Source organism: Sturnus vulgaris, chromosome 4 (genome assembly GCF_052056855.1).
Source record: "Sturnus vulgaris isolate bStuVul1 chromosome 4, bStuVul1.hap1, whole genome shotgun sequence".
Taxonomy (NCBI): Eukaryota; Metazoa; Chordata; class Aves; order Passeriformes; family Sturnidae; genus Sturnus; species Sturnus vulgaris.
In genome coordinates, this window is record NC_142246.1 from 9,438,271 (window position 1) to 9,457,281 (window position 19,011).

General features: G+C 38.6%; 1 protein-coding gene and 1 long non-coding RNA gene across 8 annotated transcripts in view; one reads left to right on the forward strand and one right to left on the reverse strand.

Annotated features, from left to right (window-relative positions):
• Positions 1 to 19,011, forward strand: part of LOC148223868 (uncharacterized) — a 207,389-nt gene that overhangs the window by 56,221 nt on the left and 132,157 nt on the right. Inside the window, exons 11-13 of one of the 3 annotated variants that reach the window (XR_015803010.1) lie at positions 9,105 to 9,356; positions 12,350 to 14,601; positions 14,682 to 16,769. The exons of the other annotated variants lie outside the window; for them this stretch is intronic. This is a non-coding gene — a long non-coding RNA (uncharacterized LOC148223868). Of the gene's footprint in view, positions 1 to 9,104; positions 9,357 to 12,349; positions 14,602 to 14,681; positions 16,770 to 19,011 lie in introns of those variants that run through there. 3 annotated transcript variants of the gene reach the window in all.
• The window catches only part of LOC106865258 (C-C motif chemokine 4-like), an 87,263-nt gene that overhangs the window by 53,663 nt on the left and 14,589 nt on the right, over positions 1 to 19,011 (reverse strand). The window lies entirely within an intron of this gene.

Consider the following 19,011-nt stretch of genomic DNA (forward strand, 5'->3'; position numbering starts at 1 on the left):
TACCACAACATAATCCCAAAGCATAAACTATGGGTATCTGTTGCCCCTTCTGAAAAATCAAGACCCACTCCCCATGGCTTGCAGGATTCTCCCTTGCTGAAATGAAATTTAATAATGGAATTCAGCTTTCCTTTCATTAACAGAACTGCAATGAACTGCCCCCCTTCAGGCACAAACTTCCATTATTTGGGCATATCATGCTGGAGGAATGCTTTCTGTGTTTTAGCACTGTAAGACCTTGTCATCTCCTCAGCAGCAAGACAGGAGAGCAGTGAGATACTAACACAGACCCAGCAGTTGCCAGTGACAAAACAGCTTTTTGTGAGCTCTGCTGCACGTTAAGAGCAACTCCTCTACACTGCATGTGGGGAAGACTTGCCAGAGCAAGGGCACATGCAAAATCAGTGAGTGAAATAATCCTAGGGAAAGGGCTCTTGAAGGTACTGAAATAGTACATCTCCCTTCTTATTTATACTTTTAAAAATATGTTTTTTCTTTTCCTCTCTTCAGGAATGTGCTGTAATAATATTAATGAGGTCTTAAGAGTTCGCTGATCCAGGAGTCTCATTGTAGGGTAAAGTAATAGTATGAAAGCCTAAAAATTAAGAAATTTAGTTGTTTTAATTATGCAATTGCATGGGGAGCTTGAGAGTGTGCACCATAAACACTCAGACTGCACTAAAGAGGAGGGTAGCTGAAGTTCTCAAAGGGCTGACAAAGGCATGCACAAGACACCTGTGGTGATTTGTTGAGGAGGATGTGCAGCTTGGGTTGTATCTGACTTTACAGCTCTAAATCTTGTTGATTTAACTCCATGGTTCAATTTGCCTTACTTAAAACCTCTTAAAAATTTCATCCCTAAAGTACTTACACTTCCTCCTTAAAGTATTCATCACTATGGCAAGGAAATGGTGGCCTGTGCAGGAAGATAATTCCTCACTGATGTACACGTATCCTTCGAACCCCTGAACTTTACCACATGAGAAGTGTGACTGTAAGTTGGGCTGTACAGCTGGGAAAGCCTGAATCAGTCTCATCTTTGAGTGAGGCTGGAAACAAACTCTTGAAGGAGCACCTGCAGTCAGTGGGTGAGCAGCTGGTTTGGAGAGCCAGGGATGGGCAGAGTCCTTAGGGCTTCTGATGAACCAGTGTCCTGTGGTGAGAGATGGATGTGATAGGGCAGAGCAATGGATGAGAATGTGCATCACATCAGATGCAGATGATGCTCTTTATGTCTTCCTGGCTCTTCTCACTCTTCAACCAGGGTAACAGGCAGTCTTTGGCTCTATTTCAATAAAACTTGGTGAAAGAGATGGGGCAGATGGTGCCAGCTGAACGCTTTCTTTGGTGTCCCAAAAGGCACTGGAGATTATTCAGGGAGAATGCAGCTTTGCTGCAAGGTTTTACTTTCATTTATGTGTACAAAATTAGTCTTATGTTCACATTTTTATGTCTTCATGTACAGTCCAGTGCAATTTAGAAAAGTGAGTGCTTTTCAAGAGTGGTCCTAGCACCGACTATTTTTTTCTCTCTTTCTATGTATTTCTTTTAAAAACTGGCAAATGTCACATTGCTATGTCCTGACAATCACATTGAGATCACTTATCACCTGCCATGCTTTCTAGCTTACTGCAAGATTAGAGCTAATAGCAATACCTATACACCATGCAGACTGCTATGATGATTAGTTGTTGATTTATGTTTGATACAGAACATGAAGTGAGAAATTACTGCCATCCTCATGAACAAGATCTTGCCTGTATTTTTAGGAGCTTAGAGCTCAGTTCTGTTTGCTTGTAAAATAAAAAAAGCATCTTAAAAGGAAGCACAGACACATAACAGGACTATAAGAGGAGTGCAAGTTCAGTGAAAGGATTAAAAATGTTTCTCCTGTCAGAGTGTCTTTAGTCCAACAGAACCATATGCTTTTTTTGCTCCAGGTATCTTTTGTATCAGCACACAAAACGTTTCCTAAAGTAAAGGAAGAAAAATCCAGACAGATTGAAAAATCTCTGATTGCTCTTTCTTGACAACAGTAGGTCTTGACAAACTGCACTGGCTCAAAATAAATTGAAATTGTGGTAAGCTAAGCATGATCTCCTGGGCAATGTCATAGAACATAGCTGGGCTTTCTATATGGGGTAAAGGACAGCAAAATACATATAATGAATAGATGATATGTTTTTGAGTCTACAGATGCTGTCTCAGGTGTCTGTAGGATTTTTCTCTCAGAAGAGTGTAGCTCTGCTTTGAAAATTGACAGTAAAGAGAGGAAAACACTGGGCTTTATAGAGTCTTTTCCACCTTGTTCTGCTCACACCTCTCCTGCTGGGAAACCTCACTGTAGCCAGGGAACTGACAGCAGACTGTAGCAGACTACAGAAGATGGGGAAATTACTGACAGACTACTGAAGATGGGGAAATAAAGGTTTTTGGTTCTGGTGATCATCTCTAACCCAGTACACAGGCTGCTTCGTGGGGAGCTGAAGGAGTGGGACCTGCCCTCTTCCGTCCATACTCATGTGTGTTCAGGGCAGGCTGGACAGCCCCTTTCCCTTTCTGGTTCTTGGAGCACACCGGAGCTGTGCAGGAGTGAGGCTTCAGAGCCCTGGCAGTGCTGGACCTGCTCCTGAAGGAGGATGAGTGTCAGAGCTGGTACCCAGAGCAGGAGTCCCTGACTCACACATGCCCGTAGTGATCAGTCCATTGAACCGTGCTGACCTCCACATTATCCAGCTTGTTCCCCCTCTGTGCCAGAAAACACCCACAGTGCTCTGAAGAGGAACCACTCAATTGGCAGCAGATCAGCTGGGGAGGGAATTTAACAAGCTGCTGGGTGTCAATGTCACTCCCCAGCCCAGCCCACCATGGTCACATCTTTCTGTTCTGTGGCCACCTCCGAGAGTAGGCAGCAGGTTTTCTTGTAAAATACTCATTAAAGGAAGAACATTTCCATGCATTTCACTAGTATGACAGTCAGGTGGGAAGTTACTTATTTTTCTGTGCCACACACTGCAAAGAGATTAAAGTCAGTTGTCTTGCTGGAAGGTGTTACTGTATAAATCACACAGGTATTGTTACTAAGGAAAAATTAATACTAAAGGAGCTTTTCTATCCATCCAGCATGACATCCAGACTGGAGGGAAAGGATGAGACATGCACTTCCCATTAACCACAGCAGTTACAGATCTTCAAAGTTTTAACTGATTTCAGCATTAAGGAAATGAAATCTAGTGTTGCTATGGGAGACGACAGATAAAACCAAAGTATTTGAATGTAAAGTGAGCACAGAGTTGAAAAAGGTTGATGTGGAGTGATCAAAGGGAATCCTTCACCCTTCACAGAAGATAGAAAGAAGAAATGCAGCTGAGGAAAAAGCTCTTTCAGTCACTTAAAATGAGTGAAAGAGACATTTCTATACACCGTTTTCTTTATGCAAATTGAAGAAGTCATACATTTTCAGAAGGTAAGAGTGGAATATATACACAAATGAACAGAACTAGAGAGAAACTATCATATAAAATCAAAGAAAAAGCAAAGGATCTTCATCCCAGCAACTCTGGCCTTACCAATGTTTTAAGAACTTGTTTTAATTTCTTACTTCTCTCATGTGCTTCATATCTGATGGCAAGAAGTTTAGCAGACTGGATTTGACTCAACTCATTGGGCAATTCATCTACATATTCAGTTTTCCTTTCCTGAAACTGAATAATTCACTGTGAATAATTGCAATCCCCTTTTGTATCAGAGAATTGCATCCGCTTTAAATCCATGCAATTTGTTTGCTTTTGGCTATGAAGTGGTAGCTTCCTTTCTACATTCTGGGATCTTCTAAGCAAAACAAAACCTCTGTTCACCAAGGAATTCCATCCATTTGAATTTTTCAACAAATAAATTATCTGCTACTTCTGGCATTAAAACTGTGAAGTTCCTTTCTTCCTAAATACAGGAAATTGTTGGTTTGCTAAAATATAATTTGGCAGTTTGATGACAACAGCCTTTAAAGTAGAGACATTTGAACTGCAGCTGTCTTCTATGGGTAAGGCAGTAAAAGGGAACTTTATCATTCTTACAGAGAAATATGACCAAGATGCCTTCCTCTGGTACATTTGATTTTTCCTAATTGCAGTTTTCTCTAATTCTCTTTCCTACACCTTGTCAGCTTCTCATCTCTTGGATCTTCATTCTGACAATTTTAGTTATATTCTATTTTCTCCTTCATTTACTCTTTTCAAAAAGTAATCACTTCTTCACACTGATTAGTTCACAAAAGCCTCCTTTCTAAGCTTTTTTTTCTAGTTACCTATGTTCTTTTCCAAGTTTTTTCTGTTGGCCCTATGACTTTTGACTTCCACAGCACAGTTTCCTGCATTTGATTGTTTTACTTGAACATTTAATTGCTTCTCATTCCTGCAGACATTACTTGCCTGACATTTTATAACAAGACTTAATCAGGACATTTGCACTCATTTTTCTGGCAATAATCAGTTGAAACCAAAAGTGGCTGTGGGAGGAGACCCATTTTGTGAATTTTTATATATAAACATCTAAAAAGTTTTGAAAGTATTTGTTTTTTATTAGCATTTTGAAAAGATTTCTATTTTACAGCTGAAAACTGCTTGAAAAATATTAAAATAATAAAATATTTATTTACATTAATTTTAAGGTACCACCATGGGCTGTAGAGGGACCCTAAAGAAAAGGAATTGTTTTGAGACATATCAAGATATTGGGCAGTGGTGAAAGGCTGTTGGGGAAGTGTAGGGGAGAGAGGAGGTAAAAGACAGGATACACTTGGGCTCTGTAAGGCTGTACCAGCTTTTTCCATCCAAAGCCCCTGAGTACCAGCTGTTGTCAATCAGGTTTTGGCTTACACACCCCCCTGACGTCCTGCTTTGATACACAAACTTCCATTTGCAGGGGGATGTGGCAGCAGGGCAACACCTTTTCTGATAAAAGTGCTTGTCAGGTATGCTCTGGTCTTCTCTCTGGTTAGAATTTTCCTGTGCTGCTTATTTTTTTTTACAAAGCTTTTATTTCACAAGTGCTCTCCACATTTCTTAGTGCTCCTGAGATATTTGCCATCTAATTGTTTGTGACACATCTTGGTTGCTCTGGGAGTACCTTAGAGGTGTCCTGCTGAGGGAAGCTCAGCAAAGCATGATTCAGAAAAGATTTAGAAATGTGGCTTATTATTCAACACACCAAAAAGCAATACAGGAAGAACAATCTATTGGTGTAAAAACCCTAAAACCTCTGGTGGAGCTACTCTTACAATTGGACAAAGTTTTCCATGCTAAGCTGGGCTAAGACCCAAAAACATTTTTAGAACCAAAGGGTGATCACAGCAGGACAAGCTACACCTGCCTGCCTCAGAGCTGGCAAGAAATGCTCATTCAGATTGGGGCTCAAGTCAGCTCAATTTGTTGTCAATAAAAGATGTAGGCAGTGTAGATACATATCTGTATTTGGTTCTGAATCTGCAGCTTGCTAACAAATACCACATCAGAGTGATTATATTTACATTCCAGCACAAATCATTCAAAGGAACATGATCAGACAGTGAAACTACCAACTGAGAGTTCATGTTTTCTTAATGATGGAGGTTTGAAAATACAGACAGGCTGGAAGCTCTGTTTAGAAAACTATTGAGTAAGTGCAAAACTGACAGAGTGAATTTCGTTGATTTAATCCAGATGTTTGCATTTTAAGTAAGGGAGAAGACACATCAATGAAAATTTATAAGAGTAGTGAGAACATGCATAATGAGACACTGGAGAGAAGAAAGTAAACCAGAAGTGTCAGTGAGGATTAGGCATATGAGTGTTTTGCTCCATTAGTATGTATTAGTGCAGCCAGCCATGTTTGAATTTCAATTTGACATAATTTGGAAATGCATTCTATTGTAACACTTTGTTAAATTGTGTACTGGAGATTTCAAGAGAGTTTAAAAGAATCAGGCACTCTAGTGCCACCAAAATTCATTGAGCCAGTTGTGATCCTTCACAAATCGTGGTGGTTGCACATCTTTATCAAAAACTATCCTAATGACTTCAGTGTGGGCTACACCTAGGACTACACCTAGGGCTGTACCTGAATTTTTTTTTCTGAAACAGCAGCCGAAAAAAGGATTGAGCAAAGCATTGCCCTTAGCTTTCCTTGCTGTGAAACCAGCTATTAAATGCCAGTATATGCCAGTGTTGCAGCTTTGCCTCTGTGTCACAAGCATTCATTGTTTCCAGCTCTCCCTGCAGCATGGACAGTATCACCATTACATCAATGTCAAATTCAGATTTTGACCTGGAATTCAGGGATTTTGATTAACACTGTCATCACTTGAGATGATCTATTTCTTCACTGGGTTCCTATTTCTGGTAGGACCAAACACTGTTCAGATGCTTTCGAATTCCTCACAGCATCTCTCAATCCTGTTTCATGACTGTATTTCAATATGAAAGTACCACTTACCAGAATGCACTGTTTATTATATTTTCAAGTATTTTTCCAGTATTTACCAGCTTTCTCACCTGGTACACTCAGCGTTGAGCAGATTTAAATACATATACAAAGATATCTCTATATTACCTTTCAATAAAGCTTTCCTTTGCTTTTCATCAGTATAAAGTGTGGCAATGGCCAGTGCCATGGCAGGGATACAGTCTGGTTAATTCTGAGCTATGGACAGAGCTCTCTTTCTACTTTTTTCAGTCTTTGTGCCTTTTGTATTCTTTGTTGACTGATTGACCAGTAACAGAAAGGAAGGTTTTTCCCACCTAGAACATGTTACAGCCTGTCTGTGACTAAACCTACAGTGTTGGTAAAAGGCAATGCAGATTTGAGAAGTGGGTGGTTAACCAAGAAAATCTGAGAACTTAAAAAATTATTAGCTTAAAAACATGAGAAAGAAAAACTTCAAAGAAAAATTGGATATAAACTTGTGAAGCTGAAATGGTTTTGGTATCTTTAAGCAAAACATGGCATATAACATTAATCCCACATTTTAAAATAAATATGTTTTAGGAAATGGATATGAAAAATTAAAATGAGCAAAGGCCCCAGGTGCCCCCCTGACACTGCAGGGAGTCGTTCATGCTCCTGAGTGCTGGGGTCTTGTGAAGGTTTTCCCAAGGCTTGAACCAGATTCTGGTTTGGATTGAAGTAGTCCTTGAGTTTGTTTGCCTTTGCCTTTTCCCTCAGCTACTTACAAACCATGTGAAAGAGAGAAATATACCTTCATCTCAGTGCCAACCTGCTGCCTTGCAAAGGCTTTGAGGAGAAGAATTGAGGGAGGAGGGAATCTCTGTCTCTTTTTTGAATACCAGCTCAGGATTTTGCCTATACCTTCATTCTGCTTCAGCAAGAGAAATCGATCATATGTCATATAAATAGGTAATTTTTTCCTGATAACTATGAGAAAATTATACTCTCTCTTCTTTATGTCTGATAACTATAAGAAAATTATACTTTTTCTTTTTTATGTCTGGAGCCTGTAACATATCAGAGATTATTGATACACATTTGATACAAAAATCCTGCAGAACATGCTTATAGCAGTGCTCCTGTTAGAGGATTTTGTCGTTTAAATCATTACTTCTGAGTTTCAGATTTGACTTCCCATCATTAATTCCACTATGAAGGCCAATTTGATGTTGAACATGAAGAACAGCTGCTGAAGTTCATATTCTGGAGAGATTCTCATTAATTTAAATGGAGTGGCAGGAACTGACCCTGAGTTAGTAAGGACACTTGGCTTTGTGTGTGCACTTGTTTTAGGCAATGAAAACATGGTTTGAGGGCACTAATAACATCTGCCTTAGATATAAAACATATGAGCAATTACCTGGAGAAGCACTGAGCTGCTCACCTGGAAAACACAGTGTTTAAAGCATTATTTTCACACCCATATTTGGTTTTTTAGAACAAAGCATTAGAGACATTCAGTCCCCAAGAACTAGAGCAATGATTTCAGGTTTTCATTTTCCTGAGACAGACTGTGAAGATGATTGAGCTAAAGTAATTTTTTTAAATCTCTTGTCACAATTTTCATGACAAAATGCAACTTCTAGACCTACTTTAGTTCTAACTAGCAATTATCGGGTTGTTTACCCTTTTAACACTTGACACTTCTAAGTACATCAAAGAAAAGTGCAGTTGTATTACTCTATAGCCAGATCTTGTCATTATTCTTCAGGAAGTCGACATATTTCTGGAAAAGAAAGATTGTGAACCACTCAGCATTGCAATGAAATGTTGCTAATTTTATGTCAGCATGGCAGAGGCTGGTCATGGTTAGCAAGCAATTAAAAAGAAGGGTTGGTAATTATAGTCAGAGAAGGCCATGATACTAAAGATTTTTCAAAGAAGACATTTGCCTTTCAGTTTGCATGCCCAATTTGCCTACAGCACTATCAAAATTCTTCCTTATTGTAGTCTTAGATCTGTTTGCTTACACATTATATGAATGATATCAGGGATATATGATTTCAGAGATCATAAATTTGTAAATACTTCCCAATTTGCAGACAGTGCTTACATCATTGGTACTTATAAAGGGGATACTTCTGATTGTTATTTTTATTCTCTGATGAGGACGAAAAGGTCCTAATATATCATACTTCATATAACATCACTATGAAATGTGAATTGCAATTTTATTGGTTTTTTTTAAGTTAGTACTACTAATATTTTGCAACTGTGGGTACACAGTGACATTTATTCTACTCCCTGTGTATCTGTTTTTTAAGCATACAGATGGTCATGCTTGCATTAGAGCTATAATGATGTCTGGTTCCAATTTTGACAGGAGGGAAAAGCAAGTAAATGGGCATTAGTATGGAGGAAGATATAATAAAAAAACCTACCAAGGGCTCTTTTCTTTGGCCATTGTGTTTGGAGTACACTTGGTATTTTTTGAGAGAAGTATAAACATATACAACATTTTTGGTAATGGTTCCAAAATCTGTTTTGATGGCTAATTTTTTTCTCAGCATTGTTTAGCATTAAGTGGGTGGCTGAGAAATAAAGAATTTGCAAGATAAAAACAAATTTATGCTCAAAAATTTTATGAGCCTTTTGTGAATACGAATGTTTTTTCTGCTTTGTAGATGAAGTCTGTACATGAATGCAAAACTGTGGTTTGAACATTTTCTCCTCCCAGACCTGTGCTGATCTCTCCTCTAGGAGATGTTTTCTCTAACTATGGCTTCCTGCTGGATCAGAGTGAGCTTACACAGTGCTTGCTTGAGAAGGGAAGGAAAGAAATTCAAATTCAAATTCTAAGTGGTGGAAAGGTTTTGAATACGCTTTCCATGCCAACAAGATGTGTTGCCCAGCATGCTGGTTTGGTGGGAGAACAGGTAAAAAATGATGTTTCTTGCTTTGTTATTTACCAGCATTTTCATCCTAGACAAGTGAAAACTGTTCTGTCAAAACAGGTTTCTGAAAACATGTTTTGTCTTTCAACCAGCAACCATTCTCTGATTTAAAAAAAGTGTTGTTCTGAAAAATGCCACACCAAGCTTTACTTTTGATCTTGTTGAGATCTTGGGACAATTGCTTCTTTGAATTTGAGTAAATGCATTGCTGCATGTTGTAGTTGAATGTTCTTTAGCTCTTATTTTGTCATGAGACATAAATGGGATTTCATGCTATTATTCACTGTTTGCTGTTAATTGCCTTCTTCCTTACTGAAACAAAACATACAGTTTTCTTAAATTTTTGTAATGTTAGTTACTATGTTTTATTGCTCTATCTTCAGTTGTTATATGAAGTCAAACTAGGTCATCTTTAAATCCCAAATGCTTTGAAACTTCTTTTAAAGGAGCCTAGAATTGGCCTCTTTTTGATGCTTCAGTAGGAGATTTCAAGTGAATGCTGCTAAACCACTTGATTCTGATGTTGGCACCTGAGTCCCAAGTGTATATTCTGTATCCTTTGTAACTTCTTGTCCTTCAATTTCTAAGTTTAAAATGTCCAAGATAAAACAATAAGTGACATTAGTCCTTTTAGGCTCAATGACAGACTAATCACAAAGCACTCATGACTGGAGGAAAAAGAGGATGCAGATCAAAGCTCAGTGCTGAGATTCACAGAAGTATTTGGGTGTGTAGGAATAAATCCACCAAGGGACCAGGACACATCATTGCCACTGAAGCCACGGGTCTTGTGCCACTGGATCCTCAGAGCCCTTGCTCAGATCTTGCTCTCTGGCCCAAGAGATGCTGACATATCTGTCAGTTGCTGCTCAAAATGCCCTTAATTCTGTAGCCTGAGGGTCTGGGAGCCTGACTTGCACAGGAGGTTTTCAAAGCAGACTTGCAGACATCCTCACACAAGTCCCAGCTGAGGTCAGGATGTGCTCACCCCGCTGCCCACAGCCTCAGGGCTTGGAACCCTGAGATTTCCTTTGACCTCTGGGCTGGGTTCTGTCCCTAACACAGCCCAACTGCATTTCACAGGTTTTATGAAAATCCTATGTAAAGTCACATCTGGTTTAAGACACCCAGAGAGATCAGCTCTTGTGAAACAGCCCTGATATGAGAATCCTGCCAGAGCTGAGCTCCTGCAGCAGGGAGAGGGAGGGAGGGAGGGAGGGCACTGCCTGATCACCTGCACACCTGCAGGATGCAAACGGCTCCCAGTCAACACCATATAAAATTTAAACTTCTCTGCGTGCATAAATAACTTTTCCTTCTTCCTCACCTTGTCTAGTCTAACCCCATTGTTTACTCCTGCCCTCACAGCCTTTATTCCTGGCATTTCCTGTAGCTGCAATACTCTACCTGCTCTGGACCTACACTTTTAAATTCAGGCCCCAAGGGTCACATGTATATATGAGATGCAGTCAACAAACTAAACCTTCTAATGATGCAAATTTTCACAGCACCATTGCTGGCAAAAAGCTATGACAGATCTCTATGATCTGAAGGCTGTAACACTAGAAGTCCTGCTCTTAGGCATCCGTGCATTAGGAACTATCATGAGAATTCAGCATTCTTTGAACTGTCCCTGCACTATCATTCATTAACTCATAACTACTCATTGAGTGCTATTTGGATAATGGGCCTAAAAGCTGATATTTATGCTCTATTGTGTATTCCAGTTATACTCATCATTAAAGAGAGCTCAGCTTTGCTGGGTACACAGTTTATTTTCCCATCCTCTGTCATTTTAGGTTTGTCACTTCAAAGACCTCTTTGAACCTGGATTTGTGTTAGCTAATGACACAGAACCTCTCTGCATACAGCTTGGCAAGAAAAAAGCATATTAGCAAGTAGACAGGGTAGAACAGGTTTGTTCCCAGTGGGAGATTTGTTTGCAGATTCTACTTTCAGTGGTATAGAAAGGTTTCCCTCCTTTCTCAGGGATGGCACTGTTGCTACTTTCTCCAATTCATATTTCTGTCAAGTGAGGGCATCACACAGATGGCACCCAGCCTGACACAACCATGATAAAACTACCAAATTATCTGGAAGAACAAGTCCTTCAGTGCCTATGTGTGTGTGCAGTCACAGGAGTATTGTTTTAGTGAAAGAACTTAAAGTACTTTAGTGCATTTTTTGTTTTAAAGTATTTATGAATACTTGTGTCCTCGGTAGGTTTAATAAAATAATGTCTGAAAATTTTTAACAGTAATGGTCAAATTAATTTAAAATTCATGAAGTCCTTTTGCTGAGCTGCTCTTTTTCTTTTTCAAGTAAGCTGTTGCAGTTTCTGAGTTATTTATCAAAATATGATTATTGGCACATCAAAACAGCAACAGAAACTGCTTTTTCCTCTTACAGCTTTATGAGGACCAGTTTGTTAGGCATGTAGACCTTTGGGAAGGCAGAAAAACTGTTCTGCATCTTGACTGCTTTTCTCCTCACTTTTAGATGCAGTAGGGACAAGCTGCAAAGGAGCCAGTAGAAATGTGCTGTGATAGTTATCACCAGGCAGTCTGGCTGCAGAGGCCAGCAGGGCAGTGAAAGGAAGAATTCTCTGCAGAAATCATGGGCAGAAAGTATCTTACCAATGGGGATATCAGGTGTAAAACCATACTGAAAAGAGAATCAATGTTGGCACGTGTAAATCAGACGTGAAGTGCCCATCAGCCAGGGTGTTAATGTAGGGAACGAGTGCAGTCATAGCTTTGGAAAGGGCAAAAAGGAAACACATCCTATATGTAAAGCCAATGATTTGCTCTTAGTTTAATTAAAGCCTTAATAGTCTTATCCAGAAGTGTTTATAATCAAATTTTAATTACTACAGAAGAAAGAAAAAAAAGAAAATGGAAATTAATACTTCCATGAAGAACAAACCTCAGTAATAACAATGCAGTTAAAATTGTGATTCACACACTTCCTTGCAGCTCCCCTTTTCCCTGGTTATTTCACCCCCTGGGTCCCAAGGCTGGTGGCTTCATCCTGCTGCACATGTGGGGAAAGATGAACTGTCAGCATCATGAGAAGATGATGAGAGAACACAACATCAAGTTAATGGTTTCTTCATTTTTATTCTCAGATCCACTTTGACTAATTTTTATTACAGCTTTTATAACTTGCTTGTGCAAATTACTTATTTTATTTTATTTTATTTTATTTCCCCCCAAATCCACTGTTAATAACATCCAGTTGACTATGCTCAGGTGTTCTTGAAGAGAAATTAATATCTAATTTTTAACATCTTTCTTGAGAACTTTGGTATCTATGATAATTGTATTTGTTAGTCACTCATATATTTGCTTCTCATTCTCTCAAGTATACTTCTCATGGTGTCTCATCCATCAAGGGTATGATTAAATTTACATTTCTTTGTCTAGAGGGAAAATGCAGTACATGACCTCTCCTCTAAGCTAAATTGTTTTTACATTCCCAAATAGCATTATTTGGGTATGTTCAGGTGTGAAGAAATTAATGCTTCCTACAACATTCACTGATTAAAGACACTTCAGAATACTGACACAGAAAAACAGACATCAGAGCTCGAATCCAAGTCCTGTGGGAGAATGCTCTTTCCAATCTTTTGCTGTTTTCCAAATCCTTATTACATTTCAGAAAGTGAAGCACACATGGTTACTGTGAAGCCTTAAAGTAGAACCCTAGAGAATTTCACATAATGTGGTACAAAATGCTCTGAAGTTGCAAAGTAGAACTTGAGGTGCTCAGAAGCCCGATTTTTTCATATCTAGTGATTTGCAAGGAGAAATTGTTGTTTCCCAGACATGATGTCACCAGAATTTTTGGGATTTTCCACACAAGGCACTTTTTTATAATAGGGAGGGCATTAAAATCCTTAAAAAAATCCCCAAACCAAAGAAAACCAAAATCCCAACACCAAGAAAAATATATTTTATTACTTTACTGCACTTGGAATGCTGAAAAAGACCATTTTATTCCATTAATTTAATATTGTGACAGTGAAATTCTGTCGCAAAAATATTTCAATTGAAATTTTTACTTTTCCATCAGGCTGTGACAGCATTGTTCATCCATTGGTTTCAAGAAACTATTCTTCCATGTCACTTTATATGGCTGCTCTGCTCCCCAAAAGGCAAGGATGGATTAATTATATGTTTTCCATTTTATTGTTCATACTTACAGGCATTCTATTAGCTTGTGGATTGACTCAGTGATTTTTCCAGTAGCATAGTTAGTATGATATGAGGGAAAAAGGAACTTTGAGGAATTGGGCTGCAGGTAGAAATGTTTTGGAATAAATTATAGTTATTTAGGGCCTAATCCAGTATGAGACTGTTTGACAATAGTAAAAGCAGCCCAAATTATGGCAGTTGTGTGCATGGTTGTTTGGGGTTATAAAAATGTCTTGGATGAAAAAGACAATAAGATGCTGCTATATGGCTGTTTTTCCTCCGTTCCAGTGAGTGAACATGTTTTGCCATTTGTATTCACTTAACAGGGACAGGCAGAGACAGAAAAAAACAATTTAAGTGAAGAAATAATCACCGTGACTCAGTGCATGTATGGCAGTATGGAACTTCAGTGGGAGCACAAAGGCACAGAATGTTGAAGGAGTCAATGCAGGCAGGGCAAGGGCTCACCTGCAAACTGGTGATTTGTTGGTAGTTCAGAAACCAGGAGCATTGTTCCAGTGACAGCATCAGAACTCTGTGTTATAATTAAAGAAACCTTTCCCATCAGAGAACTGGATTTAAGAGCCTTAGGAGAGGTGCAATTGAAGTACAGAATTATGTTTTGGTTTTTTTTTCCTAGTAATGATGGAACAAATAGACCTGATTTGCAAAATGATTGGAGAAAATGAGAAAGAAAATGTGGAATTTTAGGCTTGTTTCCTGTCATTTAGACCTCTACCTTACAGTTGAGCATGTGAAGTAAAAATGAAACTAAAGGCATCCCACAAAGAAATAGGCTGAAAACATTTTAGAATTTTCTTAGGAAAATGTTGCCATTTCTGTTCTACCAGGATGAGGAATTTTCCTGTGCCAGGGGCTTGCAAGACTTGTGGTTCCCACACTGTTGCTTTCTTGCTGTGCCAGTTTGCTCCAGATGCTCCACCTCCAAGAAAACCTTGCCCTCCACAGCAGTGCATGTTCTGGGTTGCAGATTCTGCGAGTGAAAGATGAATTTTCACCATGGGAGCCAGGTATTGCCTTGATCTTCTGTCACCACCTGGCATTTTGTTTTAAAAACACCTTGCTCTTCAACCTCCTATTTCTTTTTCAGACATTGATGGATGACCTGGCAAAGGTCTCAGATGCTAGAAAAGGCAAAGAGAACATCTCTCAGCCAAAATGCAGTTGGGTAGGGCATGGATTCCTTTGCTCCACATACAATAGGTGGTAATACAATCTTCTGAGAGATGAGAACCTTGACTTCGAGTTAGCACTATCCTTGATTTGGACAGGGATTTGAAACAATTTTGGAGACACTCAGAAGTGTGCTTTGGTGGGACTTTCCCACTGTGTTCTGGAGAAGTCTCATGTAAATGATGTGAATGGCCACTAGCAGAGGTGTAGGATCTTGCTATCCCAGAGAAACAACAATTACCAAAATAATATAGTGTTATTCTTCCTCCATGAATTTGAAGATTATAAAATTAGGAAGATGCTGATTGTTGCATTTGTGGAGAGTCTGAAAACTGCAGCCTGGCATCTTGTGGCTTTACTTTGACTGTCTCCTCTGAACATCCCTGCAATTATACGTAATTTAGGAGGAATATCTCAAGACGAGCACAGAGGTAAGACATCTGTCTTCAGACAAGGCTTATTACTGTTATTGTTCTTGCCATGTGTTTGTTATGAATTGACAGAGGAATTAAGCAGCAAAAATTAACTGACTGAATGATTTTACAGAGGAGGATGTCAGAGGATGCATCTTATCAGCATCGTTGTGTACACTTTGCTTAGTACAGTCTCTTCCTCTGATCACCAACAGGTTGAAAAAGTCCCTTCTTTGTGATTTTTTTTATAATAAAGTGAAGATGAAAAACAGAAGTCAAGACTGCAAGAAATGCTGATTTATTCAGATTAAGACAAGCTGGCAAGGTGGATTCCTTCTTGCCTTCTATGTTAGAAATGATATAAAATCGTCTTCAAACACTTAATGAATAAAAAGCACTGGACTGCAAAGAGAGAAAGACTAAGAGGACATGAGAAGTCCTACATGGTTAATCTTCATGTTAAGTGATGATCACTGGAATCAAAGTTAGGGGTAAACTTACACACCTTTGGGTGATTCTGTAGCAATTCTTCCCTCACATTAATCAGGCTCCTGCCATAACCTCTGCCCTGGCTGCCCTCAGTCTCTGTGGGTAGCACCTGTTTGCCACCTTCCTGTTTCTTCCACTGGACTCTTTATGCTTTTCTTAAACAAAACGATTCAGCTGAACCCCATCACTTTTTATCTCATCTTCTGCCATAGTTTATCCAGGATGTAATTTTCCAGGAGATATAATGTAATATTCCAGGAGATACAGGGTTGCCAAGCATTTAGGGATGATTACCACAGTCTTGTTTATTTCTTTCTCTACTGTTGTCAAGTCTTTCAGGATTTTCAATTTGGCACCAATATAAGGTATCTATTTTGTTATCATTCACCCTATTATAGGTGTGTATTTTCAGTCTGAACCGTTTAAATATTTATGATTTACTTCATACATTTAGTCTTAATTAAGCACTCAGAATTGCTGTATTTCATACTTCAGTTCTATATTTAAGACAGTTTCTATACTAAGGAGATCTATATTCTGTATTTGTCTTCTGTAAAACAGGAATTTTAAATTACTCGCCTTTTGTATATTTGTTTGACTTTATTAATATCTTGTGTCATGAAAATACAAAGACTTTGCTAATCAAATCACAAATTTTTTGATTCTTTTTCTCTTACTCTAGCACATGCAGACTTTTTTTCATTTCACCCTTCACCCAGGGGTGAGTCTATTCATTATGATAATAATGTCATACAATACAGTATCTAAATTATTTTCACAATGCAGCTCATAAAAAAAAAGATTAGTTATAGAGCTTATTACGCCACTTCTGCTGCACAGAATGGATTGTGACATATATTTGACTTTTTCACAGCTCAGTTTTGTAACCCTTTATGGCCTCAGCCAAAACATATTGTAGCCCAGAGCTTTGTTTGCATTGAATTCAAATAGGACTGATTTACCAGGAATTTAATTTTTTCTATCATTCACTGCCATTTTTAATCTTCTATCTTTGCATGAAATACAAGTGCCTGTTATGTTGTCAGCATTCTTGATGCTCTGGTAATATCATAGATATAGCAATTAAAATATTTTTTTCTGGATGGGTGAATATATTTGTCTTCATTAAATCTTCATTTCAAAGCATAACCTGGAGGGAGTTTGTAAATTAACCCAGATATGAGCTTTTATAAGGAAAACACTGGTATATTCTTTGAATAAAAATTTCATTTTAGTGAATTTGTTTCCACTCTCAAGGAGAGAAAACATATTATTGAAAGACCAAATGAGGGGTTAGTCACACCAGGGTAGTTTGCTTTGGCAGTATCAAACAACACTCAGCCTTATTCTCCCATGCTGAGTAACTCTATTGACATGCTACTTGATCTTCAGTTTAACAAATCTGGGTAATATTTTTTCCATGAGGAAATCAACTGAACTATAGAGAGTGTGATGCTTTGGCTACAGAAAATTTACCTCTAAGGAGGTTTTATAAATGTTTTACTCACTGCAAAACATCTGTTTCTATGTTATATCAGAATGCCCCAAAGTTGTTTTGTGTTTTTTCTGTGTTGTTTAAATCTATTCTCTAAAGACTAATATTCAAGGAACTTTGATATGATATCTATTATGGTTTCACATCTAACCATGTTTTCTTCTTGATCACAGCTGGGCTATTACATCCTTTGAAGCAAAATTTACTTCACAGCGTTTCAGCCCAGTGCTTTGCCTTTGAGCACATTTGCTGCACAGCTAACTTGCACAAATTAGATATTTTTGAGGCTCAGTTGATATAAAAAAAAACCCCCAAAAATTTCCAAAACTAGTTGATAAAGATTTTCAGTGTTTTTTGCTCTGAATTCTCTGAGTAAGTGACTTGTCAGATTAAAATAATAACAGCTTACAAAACCCTTCACAGCTCTCAGTCTGTGAAAGACAATTTTCCCAGATATTTATGAGTCTAAGCCTAGAGATAGATAAATAAAGAAAACCTGAATTCCCAAGTGCTCCTTTCCCCCTCTGCTATTCCTAGCAGTTCCTCCTTGCCTGTAGCTCACTGTTTCTTCAGGCTCTTTTAATCAACTGACTGAATACTTTTACTTTGCCTTCAGTGCAAATACTGAATGTGCTGATCTCTGGCTCCTAAAGAGCCTTGTGACTACTGAGCCAAGAATTCAAAGCCTGTGTTCTATGTTACACTACAAAGCAGGAGAAACTGTTCCTTCACTGAAACTCAGGAATATCATCAGTCTCATGAAAATTACTTTTTCCTATGTGTTCCTATATAATGAAAAATATTGTCATTCTTGTTGTATTCAGGCAGGCATATAACTAACACTGGAATATTTCCATATCTTTAGTCCTGTCATATGCTAGAAAGCTGAGAATAGGGCAACACTGTTATTCCATCTATTAAATAAACCTATTAAATGCGATATATTTTGGATGGGTTTTGTAAAAAAACCCAACAAAACAACAACAACAACCAAAAATAAACAAAAAACTCCACCCAAAACTCTCGAGAAACCCCCCCCCAAAAATAAACAAAAAATAACTATTCAATATCTTTATTTAATAAAGCACTTTGTTCTTTAGTAGTTACATGAATCAGAGGTTGTGTTTTACTGTGTAACATGGCCTTTGATTAGAGATGTTCTGTTTCTGCACATCAATAGAAACAATTCTTTTCCACCTAGAAAGAATTACTTAGAGTAAATATTTTCTGGTTTGCCAAAAATACCAAGCATCTGGTGTGCATAGGTCACTGATGGCTGTGGATGTACCCGTTAACACACAGGAGGAACAGCTCATGGCCCCAAACCCAAACACACCCTCTTCATTTGCAGCTGTAAAGGGATGAGGGCTGCAAGAACACTGTCCCTGTGTGCAAAGGAGCAAATCCTGCTTGCTCTCATTGGAAAACTTCCATTTCATGCTCAAAACCAGTTTAACCTGGGCCAGGTGTGCACAGGAAAAGCCCCAAGATTTTACCACGGTTGGTGAATCAAGAGAGAAGTGTTCTCACTGAGCTGATGAAATAAACATTTGTGGTGGGTGTGTGAGGCTGGAGCCAGATCCAGTGCCTTCTGCAAGGGATCCGTGCAGCCTGGCTATTCAAATAGAGCAGCGCCTTCCCTCAGCCCCCTGCAGCCAACACAGACCTCATTAACAACTTCAGCCTTAGGTAATGAAAACTGTAAATCTGTGATACTCCCCTGCCCAAAAAGGAGCTGCACTGGCTGAACAAAATTAATCAGCTCACTGCACTGAGAAATAGTTTAATCCTCCTGCAGTGGGGAAGGAGGGGGGAATGAACAAATATCTTCAGGGAGCAGGGCTGGCTTG